The sequence below is a fragment of the Lissotriton vulgaris genome, chromosome 8 (assembly GCF_964263255.1).
Source record: "Lissotriton vulgaris chromosome 8, aLisVul1.2, whole genome shotgun sequence".
NCBI classification, from domain to species: Eukaryota; Metazoa; Chordata; class Amphibia; order Caudata; family Salamandridae; genus Lissotriton; species Lissotriton vulgaris.
Window position 1 is genome coordinate 1,238,910,313 of NC_141696.1, and position 9,914 is coordinate 1,238,920,226.

Genomic DNA, 9,914 nt, shown 5'->3' on the forward strand with positions numbered 1-9,914 from the left:
CCTTCGTGCACTCTGTGTGTGGAGGACTGCCTCTCGTTTTGGGACTTGCAGTAGGAATATTATTTTTGCTACTTCTGCTTCGATATGGCAAGCCAATCCACCAACGACGCCCAGATTACCATTGAAAACACTCTCCTGGCAATGAAGTGTCGTGAGCGCATGATACAAATTCTGGGCCTGGCTTGTCTAGGAGACGTGAATACCAGGTGGTTCGAATCATTCAGACGAATCTGGCAAGATTGCATCTTACCTGTTCTACGATGCCTGCTATGTGGAGAAGAATGCGTGCTATACATCTGTCTAACACTTCCATCAGCACTGCCAACGGATGTTGATACTTTGCTTGATTCTGTAACGGCTCATGCATTAAGTTGTCCCCAACGGCTACCAATCCTGATGACGGCATTCATGGAGGTCTTACCGGCACTACCAGCTGGCGGTGAGATACGTGGACCGACAGGCACACAGGTACCATCTACTGCGAACATTGCTAATGCGACTGGCGCTGATAGCGATGCTTCTCATCTGTGTACAATTGATCTGCTTAACGAGGTAGTCCAACTTTCACCTACAGTAGTAGACGATTTCTTTGCCAGCTAAGAAGATTAAGGGCCAGATGCATCAAGCGAAATGCGCTCGCAAAAGGGCCAGATTCTCAGAATCTGGCCCTTTGCGAGTGCAATTTTTGCATTTGGGATGCATCATCCCAAATGCAAAAATCGCAAATAGAGAATTCGCTAAATTGCGATTGTTTGCATTTAAGAAATCTCAAATTGAGATTCCTTAAATGCAATGCATGAAAGTATCAAAAATAGCGAATTCGCTAATAGGGCACGCAAATTACCACGAAGTACAACTTCATGGTAATTTGCAAAAACTTTGAAAAATGCACTTTTGTGCATTTTTCAAAGTTTCATGTTCCGCACACACATGCCCTAAGGGCATGTGTGTGCGCAACATATGTGCACAGATCACATTCAGGGGTGTAACAGGGTGTCCTTTGGACACCCCTGCACCCTTGAACTCGCAATCTCAATTTGGGAATCGTTAATTGCGATTCGCAAATTGAGATTGTCTTCCCATTCATTCCTATGGGCCTCTAGGCCCATAGGAATTAATGGGGAGGTATTCATTAATTGCGACTCGCAATTTGCGAGTCGCAATTAAGGAATTCTAAGGAATTGCTATTTTTATAGTGATTGCTTGATGCATTCCATTTTGCTATTCCTTATTAGCGATTCCTTATTTTTCGCTAATAAGGAATCGCAAAATGGATGCTTGATGCATCTGGCCCTTAATGTTTTCTCCCAACAATGAGGATGACTTTTGAAGTTAGCACACAGCCTTCTATGGGACTCTCTATTGGACCTTCACTTTTCAAAAACAAAACTTCCAACTTTAAGAACTCTATTTTATTACGATTTGACTTTTTCCAAAATTTAACTTTTGTTGGCACAAAGTAATCTGCTTAAAGTAGAACTATTCTTGGAGAACAAGAATTCTTTGAAACGCTTCCAAATGTCAATATTGGACCTTGTCCACAACTTAAACAGTATATTTATTCTGTCATGGAATGGTCTCGACTTTTCTTCTGTATTTAAGAGCCATTTCATGAATGTAATTTCATGATTCATTCTGATAGCATTTCCAATATCATAACATATGCTTTGAATGACAATATTGCTTTTAAGGTGCGTACAGCACAAAATGCTCATTTTCGTGTACAACTATTTCAAATGCATTTTTATGTATTTTGGGAGGGATTTTTACACATCGTGATTTAGATATGTTTTAAATGCGTAGAATGTAGTAATATCGAACATAATAAAGTGGAGTGGGTGTTATATAGCGTTTTTAGGTCCCAAGTGAAATGTTCCTGATTCATGCCCTTATAGTACAATCCACATTGCCCTTATATAGGCATAGAAATCATACCCATATTTAGACATAGCCCATGCAGTCCAAATACAGGCATGGCTACTTCCACTAGTTCCAAAAAGCTACAACGATTTCTTGGAAAACTCGGCTTCAGCAGTCAGGGACATACCCTTTCTTGAATATTGATTTGTCCTAGAAATCATTGCGTTTTCAAAGAACTACCATTCCTTTGGAGTTCTTTGGTGACGTTATTATGTCCGAATTTACGTCAAACAAGGCCCTTTCAAGGTATAAATATGCCTACACTTGCTCTAGCAAACACACGGTGGTTTGGAGCAGTACGACTATCTACTTGCCCGACACAGCTCGCTACAGCAAGTGCCGAAGGAAGCCGACCCTTCAGCTGACGCACTGACAGAGAGGCTGCCTTTCTCTCGCTGAGAATCCAGCTCCAGTGTTTCCAAGCTCCCCTTGCGGGGTGTTGGGAAATCGAGTCTGGAAACTATGGGCCAGATGTATGAAGCTGAAATGGGTTCGCAAACGCCGAAATTCGCAGAATTTCGGCGTTTGCGAACTCATTTGAGCAAAATGGTATGTAGGTAGGAAATTTCAGGTATTCTTTTAAATCTCACTTTTCTATATTACTCCTGACCCTACTCACACTCACTCAATACACTTCACATAGCACTTACAATATCTAAGTGCTCCAGCATAGTCGCTAGTCGCAGCACGCCCCGTCCCGCAGCGAGCGGGAAGAACCCGATGATGAAGCATGACACCAAGGGCCCTTTTGGTGTGTGAGGGGTATTTTTACAAATACTGTGTATGCCTGATATACTCTGGCTCACAGTTGCACACTTACCCCGACTAACAACCTACCTTCCAACACCAGTTCACACCTCTATGGTCCTTACCATCAAAACCCCAGTCGCCACAAATGTTGTATACGCACTCAGATCCCCACACTGCACTCACCAGGTGCCTCAAGGTCCACTGTCCCCTCAGCAGGTCTCCACCTCTCCTCTCGCTGTCAGTGTGGCAGAGATATTGTAGACAGGCATGCAGATCCAGTCGGCGCCTCTTGCCGGGCCTCGAACCCCGCCACCATGGTTTCCCCTTCTCAGCTGCAGCTCCCCCGAGGTCCCAGTTTTCCACAGGTCACCCGGCAGTCCACTCCACTGCCTTACAATATACACCCACGGCCCGATTGGTGCTGTGTTGGGCAACTCCTAGGCCTCTCTGCTTGTAGGGCTCCATTCTCTCTCCTGCAAATCTATGGTCACAGGGAACAGGTTCGGACATAATTCCTAGTGGGTTGATGCCGAAACCCCCTGGGGAAAGCCCGTAAGCAGAGTGGCTTCTCCTATTTTTATCACCAGGCCGCCACCTTGGGCGCGGTCGAGTTGTGCCTGTGTCACCTGGGGAGGTTTCCTTGCACTCCTCACCACCTGATTCACAGGGAGCGGTCTGGTCGCAGATTCACTGCAGACAAATGTTACGTTCTCTCAGGGCCGGCCCGTCAACTCTTCAATTGATTTACAAATTCACATCTGTGCCGCCAATGTGGGTGCAGTCGTGACCTGCAGGCTTTGTGGAAGCCCGGTAAACTCTTCTAGCCATCCGTGACCACCGCCACTCCAAACGCTGCCAGGGCCCCCTCCTGCCTTATGGGTGCGCCGCCCGCTCCTGACTGGTTCCAGGTCGGGCGGTCCCAGGATTACTGCTATCTCAGGCAGGGGCGGATTGGCAATGCGGGCATTCTGGCATTGGCCGAACGGCCAGTGTCTCTGTGCCCTCTGTGGGCTGATTTATTTCTCCCCTTTCCCAGCCGCACAGTGAAGCTGCATTCATTTCTCTGTCTCTGTCTCCGTGCTCTCTGTGGACTAGGAAAGGGGAGGAAAAAAATGGCCCACAGAGGGCACAGAGACAGAGAAATGAATGCAGCTTCACTGTGCGGCTGTACAGCGATTCTCCGCTGTGGCCTCTCCTTCACCCCCTGCCCTGCAAAGCAATCACCCTGAGGGAGGCTGGGGAGGGGGTGATTGTTTGAAAGAAATCGGCCTCCCTGGGGGCCAGGTGTTGCTCAGGCCTTTGAGCCATTTTCACCTCAGCCCCCCTGGGGCCCATGCAGCTCAGAAACAGTGTTAGCTTTAACTCCTCGCCCAGAGCCCTTCACATACAGGGCATAGTGGGCGAGGAAGAATGGGTCTCGCTGTGGGGGCCAGGTGATCTTTGCAACTTGCACCATCTTCACCTCAGCCTCCCCCTGTCTACCATGGATGACCCAGCAGCTGTGTTTTGTGCTACCCTGCCAGGACATTGCCCTGAGGCCTGGAGGGCTGGGGAGGGCTTATTAATTTACTAATTGCAGGGGCTTCACTGCTATTCATGTGCTCCTGAGCTGAAGGTCTCGGGAGGACTGAGTAGGTTAGTAATAGCAGGGGCTTCCCTGCTTATTAGGTGCTCCTTCCCTGGAGGGCTCGAATAATTTTGTGACAGAAAGGGGCCTTGCTGTTTTATTAGTTTCTCAGCATGGCGCCATTGTCACCTTGGCCCTGTGTCCTGTGCAATAACAGTATCCTCTCACTTTCATTCCTTGTCTGTGCCAAACAACTTAAGGATTTTGGGGGCCATGGGCCAAACATATTTTTGGGCCCTTGTTCGGAACAGATTTGAATTTATAATCCAATTTCTGCTCTTTGATGCCCTCTTTCAGCTGGTCACTGGACAGTGCACTACCATACTTGTCCAAATTCATAATGTATTTACATCTAATATTCAAGGACATTGACGTGTGTAACCAAATGGTGTTTCATGAAAGGGCATGCCCCTTGAATGTGGGCCCTGCCCCTTAATTGTAGGCCACGCCCCTTGAATGTGGGCCGCTTTTTTCGTCAGTGCCAGGGCCAAAGTGTGATCCCAATCCGACCCTGATCTCAGGCCAAGGGCACCAGAGCCGAGGTAGCAAGCAGCCATGTTCATGCTGGCCTTGGCCACGCCCCCGTCTGCTTGATTCTAGCAACGAGGCTAGAAGCTTGATGTCCTGTGAACCCGACCTTTCTTGATACATACCTGACCTTTGCTGCTGTGTGTGGTGTTCTGGGCAAAATGTAATCATCCCTGGATAGACACAGAGTCGGAATAAGGTGAGTGATGGGTGACACTTTGCGGGGACTGACCTAGTTTTAACACCTTGGCTGCTATGGCTTTTCCCGTCCTGTGCTGGAAAAGCTTGAAAAGCAGCATTTCATGACGAGCTCACCTTGTCGTGAGCACAGCTCCAGTGTGCCTCATGACGAGCTGAGCTGAGCTCGTCATGAGCATGGAAGGGGTTAAGTAATGATTGCAGGTGGGCATTTCCTCTTTTCTGCCTCCTTACCACCAGATTTTGCAGGATTACGTTTTGAGCTGCAGAAGCAAGATTCAGGGATGGACGAATATCTGTCTTGGTGCTGGAGGTAACCCCTTCCAGGGTCAAACAAGTCAGTAAACAAATGCAGGAGCATTTAGCCTCAGTCTGGTGTGGAGCCCCATGGATATGAATGTCAAACTGCTCCAATTTTGCATTTCACTTATGTCATATATTAATTTATGTGGCATAGAGTTGAGACACGTCTATGGGCATTCATTATCAAAGTGTGATGTGCAATAATTCATTGACTGGCACTCTTATTACTCAAAAGTGGACAGGTAAGCTAGGAGTGTGCTATGCGCCCTTCCACACACTCAACAATGAGATGGAGGCTTGCCTTCAACACACAACATACCAACACACACGCACTATTTATAGCAACTGCACAAGATGTTCAGGAAATATCAGGGTTTAAAACACTACAAAGCTGGGTAGGCTCCCCCTGGGATCCCCCTTGCCTTCTGAGTGCGAGTCTTCGCATCTTCCAGGGACCATGTGTAGAAGGAGTAGTCAGAAAATGAATATAGTCCCCACTTTGAACTAAAGCGCTGTTGCCACCAAGCAAACGAAGTTAATGAGCCAAACTCTCCCAAGAACAGCTTCCTTAAGTCAAGTCAAGTCAGAGAATTTATATAGCGCGCTACATACCCAGAGGGTCTCAAGGCGCTTGAGGAGGGGTGGGGAATTACTTGTCGAATATCCACGTTTTAAGTTGCTTTCTGAATGCTAGGTGGTTCTGGGTAAGGCGAAGGTAAGTGGGAAGCGAGTTCCAGGTTTTAGCTGCCAGGTAGGAGAAGGATCTACCTCCCATGGTGGTTTTGTTGATGCGAGGTACAGTGGCAAGGGCTTGGCTGGATGATCGTAGCTGGTGGGAGGGGGTGTAGAAGGACAGTCGTGTGTTGAGGCATTCTGGTCCGATTTCGTAGAGTGCTTTGTGTGCGTGGGTTAGGAGCCGGAAAGTGATCCTCTTATTGACGGGAAGCCAGTGGAGGTTTTTCAGGTGGCTAGAGATATGTTCTTTACGCGGGATGTCTAATATGAGCCTGGCTGAGCCTGTCCTTCTATGCATCTATCCATTGATCCTTTCACCCATCCATCCACCTGCTGATATCCACTATTTCACCTTTATATTTTCTTATCCATCATTCTTTCATCCACCATCCAATCTTTCCCCATTCCATCCATTCACCCATCCACTCTGCCATTCATCTACTCTGCTATCCATCCATCTACTCTCTCATCTTTAGTCCATCCACTTTGCCATGCATGCATCATCTCTGCCATCCATCCACTCTGCTATCCATCCATCTAAACACTCTGCCATCCATCCACCCTACTCTAAGCCATACCTCTATCAAGCTATCCATCCACTATGCCACCCATCCTTTCTGTCATCCATCCCCTCTGCCATTCATCCATCCATCACCTCTGCCACCCATTCATAGATCCATTCATCCAGTTTGCCATCCATCATCATCCATCCATCCACTAAGCTATCCACCCACTCATACATCCATCCACTCTGCTATCGATCCATCCACCCTGCCTGCCATCCATCCATCCACTCTGCATCCATCCATCCATCCATCCATCAATACATCAACTTTACCATCCATTCATTCAGTCTGCCATCCATCCATTCTACATACATCCACTCTGTCATCCATCAGTCTTCTCTGTCATCCATCCACCCATCAATACACCCACTCCATCATCCATCCATTCATCTACTCTGCCATCCATCCATCTGTCCAGCCATTCATCCATTCTGCCCTCCCCTTATTTGTCCATCCATCCATCCATCCATCTACTCTGCCATCCATCCACTCTGCAATACATTCTACCCTCTGCATTTCATTAATCCATCCATGCACTCTGCCACCCATCCTCTCTGCCATCCATCCATCATACATCCACCCATCCACTCTGCCATCCATCACCCTCCCACTTTGCTATACACCCACCCTGCCATCTAACCATCAATTTTGCTATTCATCCTTTCTGTCATCAATCCATCCACTATGCCATCCATCCACTATACCATCCATCCACTCTGCCATTCATCCATCAATCCATCCACTCTGCCATCCATCCATTAATCCACTCTGCTATCCATCAATCCACATGCCATCCATCTATTTACTCTGCTTTCCACTCTGGCATCTACTCATCTATCCACCCATCCATCCACTCTGCAAACCATCCATCCATCCTGCCTTCCATCCACACAACCACACTGCCATCCATTCATTCTGCCATTCTTTTACCTGTCTATCCACCAATCACCCATCCCTTCACAGTGCCATCCTTCCGCCTGTCTATCTACCTAAACATTCACATCCACCTATCCATCCTTCCCTTTACTCTGCCATCGTTCTACCTGTCCATCCACCTATACATCGATCCTTTTATTCTGTCATCCTTTCACCTGTTTATCCCCCTATCCATTCACTCTACCACCCATCCATTTACTCAGCCATCCTTTCACCTGCTCGTCTACCTATACATTCACTCAATTATCCATCCACACATCCCTTTTCTTTGCCATCCGTTCACCTCTCCATCCACCTATAATTCACTCATCCTTTCACCCACTCATTCATCCATCCAGCCACTTATTCATCCATCTACTCATTTATCCTGCCCATGCCCTGATGACAATGCTACTAATGAACTATGAGGCAAGTCAGTGTACTCTGTATTTGGTCTCTGTTACTACACATGGAGCAACATTATAGGCCATTAAAGCAAACACAAGAATGTTTTTTTCACAGCACATGTCTTGATTAATGAAGGCCATGCCTCGAACTGTTTGCCACACCCCTATTAAAGACCACCCTCCCCTCCCCCCAGTTTTTACATCCCATTTAAAGCCTTGGGAATTAACAAGATTTTTCTCTGTTTAGTATAAGTCTAGAGGGCAACCCAGACCAGACTGGTTGTCTAAGAAACGGAACGGATCTCAGTCATATTTAGGATTTGTAAGATACAGGAGGATATCATTAGCATGCATATAGAGATAAGGGGGCATCGCCCCGGGAAATGGGACTGCCCGCAATGCATGCGGCGGTCCCGCAACTACAATTAGGATGCGCCCGCCACACAGGCGGGCGCATCCCGCATTTTTGACATTGCGGCGGGTGGTGCTGCACCGCCCGCCGCAATGCCAAAAATGCAAATGTACAACGTGACAGGCACCATGCAGTGCCTGCCACGTTGTACATTGAAATTCAGGGGGTACCCTAGGTACCCCCCATGTGCACCCCTCACCCCCCAGAACCCCTCGGGGCCCACTACAGGCCCCCAATGTTGAAGACCGCATGCTTTTCCGTGGCAGACAAAAGCCTGCATGTATCTTAATATGGATGGCGGTGTCTACCAGACACCGCCACCATATTAACAGCTTTCCAGCCCTGTCGACTCATCGACCGGGCGGAAAACCGGCGGATTGTCTTTCCGTCCGCCGGCGTCCCCACCCCCGCCATAGTAATATGGCGGGGGGAAATGTTGGGCGGATCGCCACCGCCATGTGGGCGGTAGCAATCCACCTGTCATACTAATGGGCCCCTATGAATCTACGGGCCACATGTATCAAAAATCCATTTTGCATTCCTTAAAAAGGGAATTTTATGTAATCACTATTTAAAAGGAATGCAAAATGGTATGTACGAAAATAGTGAATACCTAATAGCGATTCCTAAAGAAGCGCAATTAGGTAATCGCTATTAGGTAATACTACTCCATTCGTTCCTACGGGCCTCCTATGGGCCCGCAAATGGTTTTGCACTACCTAACTGGTAATCGCAAATTAGGTAATTCAATACCAAGGGTGCCCAAAGACCTAAGGCCCCCCTGAAGCACCCCAAAACAATGTGCACAAGTAAAGCGAGCAAATGCCCTAGGATTATGAGTGCGCTACATGGCACTTTGAAAAATGCATTTTGTGCATTTTTCAAAAATTGCACATAGTTAACATCGACTTTGAGTCGATGGTAATAGCATTTCCTAAATGCAGTTTGCATTTAGAAAATGCTTGGTACATGTGCTTAGGGAATCGCAAATTGAGATGTCCTATTTGTAATCACAATTCTAGGTAATCACAGTTTTTGCGAATAACTAAAATTGTGACTACAAAGGCCTTTACTACATCTTGAAAGGCTATTTTGCATTTGCAAATGGTTGAATTTAGTGAGTCAAACTGTTTACAAATGCAAAATGGATTCATACATGTGGCCCTATGTCTGTATACTGAGATTCCTCAGGCAAGCTCTTCCATTTTGACAGAGGGCTTCACAGAGAGAGCAAAAATCAAGGACGAGACCAGCATCTACTTTTTGACTGTGTTGGTGCAATTGCAACACTGCTTCCCGTTTAAATTGAATGCTGGCCTCAGTGTGCCACATTCATACTTACATTCTCAAAATAGCAGTAATTTAAATAGCGAGGGGTGAAAGACACAGCAAGATTGGGCTAGAGAAGAAGTTATAAAGTACATAATAGTTCACCTAGTGTTCAAAAGCAGGTAAACAGCTGGGCAGATTGTGCAACTGACAACCAGTAGGAAAAAAGTGAATAAACATAAGATATCACACATTATCAAACTGTGAATGTAACACAGGTGATG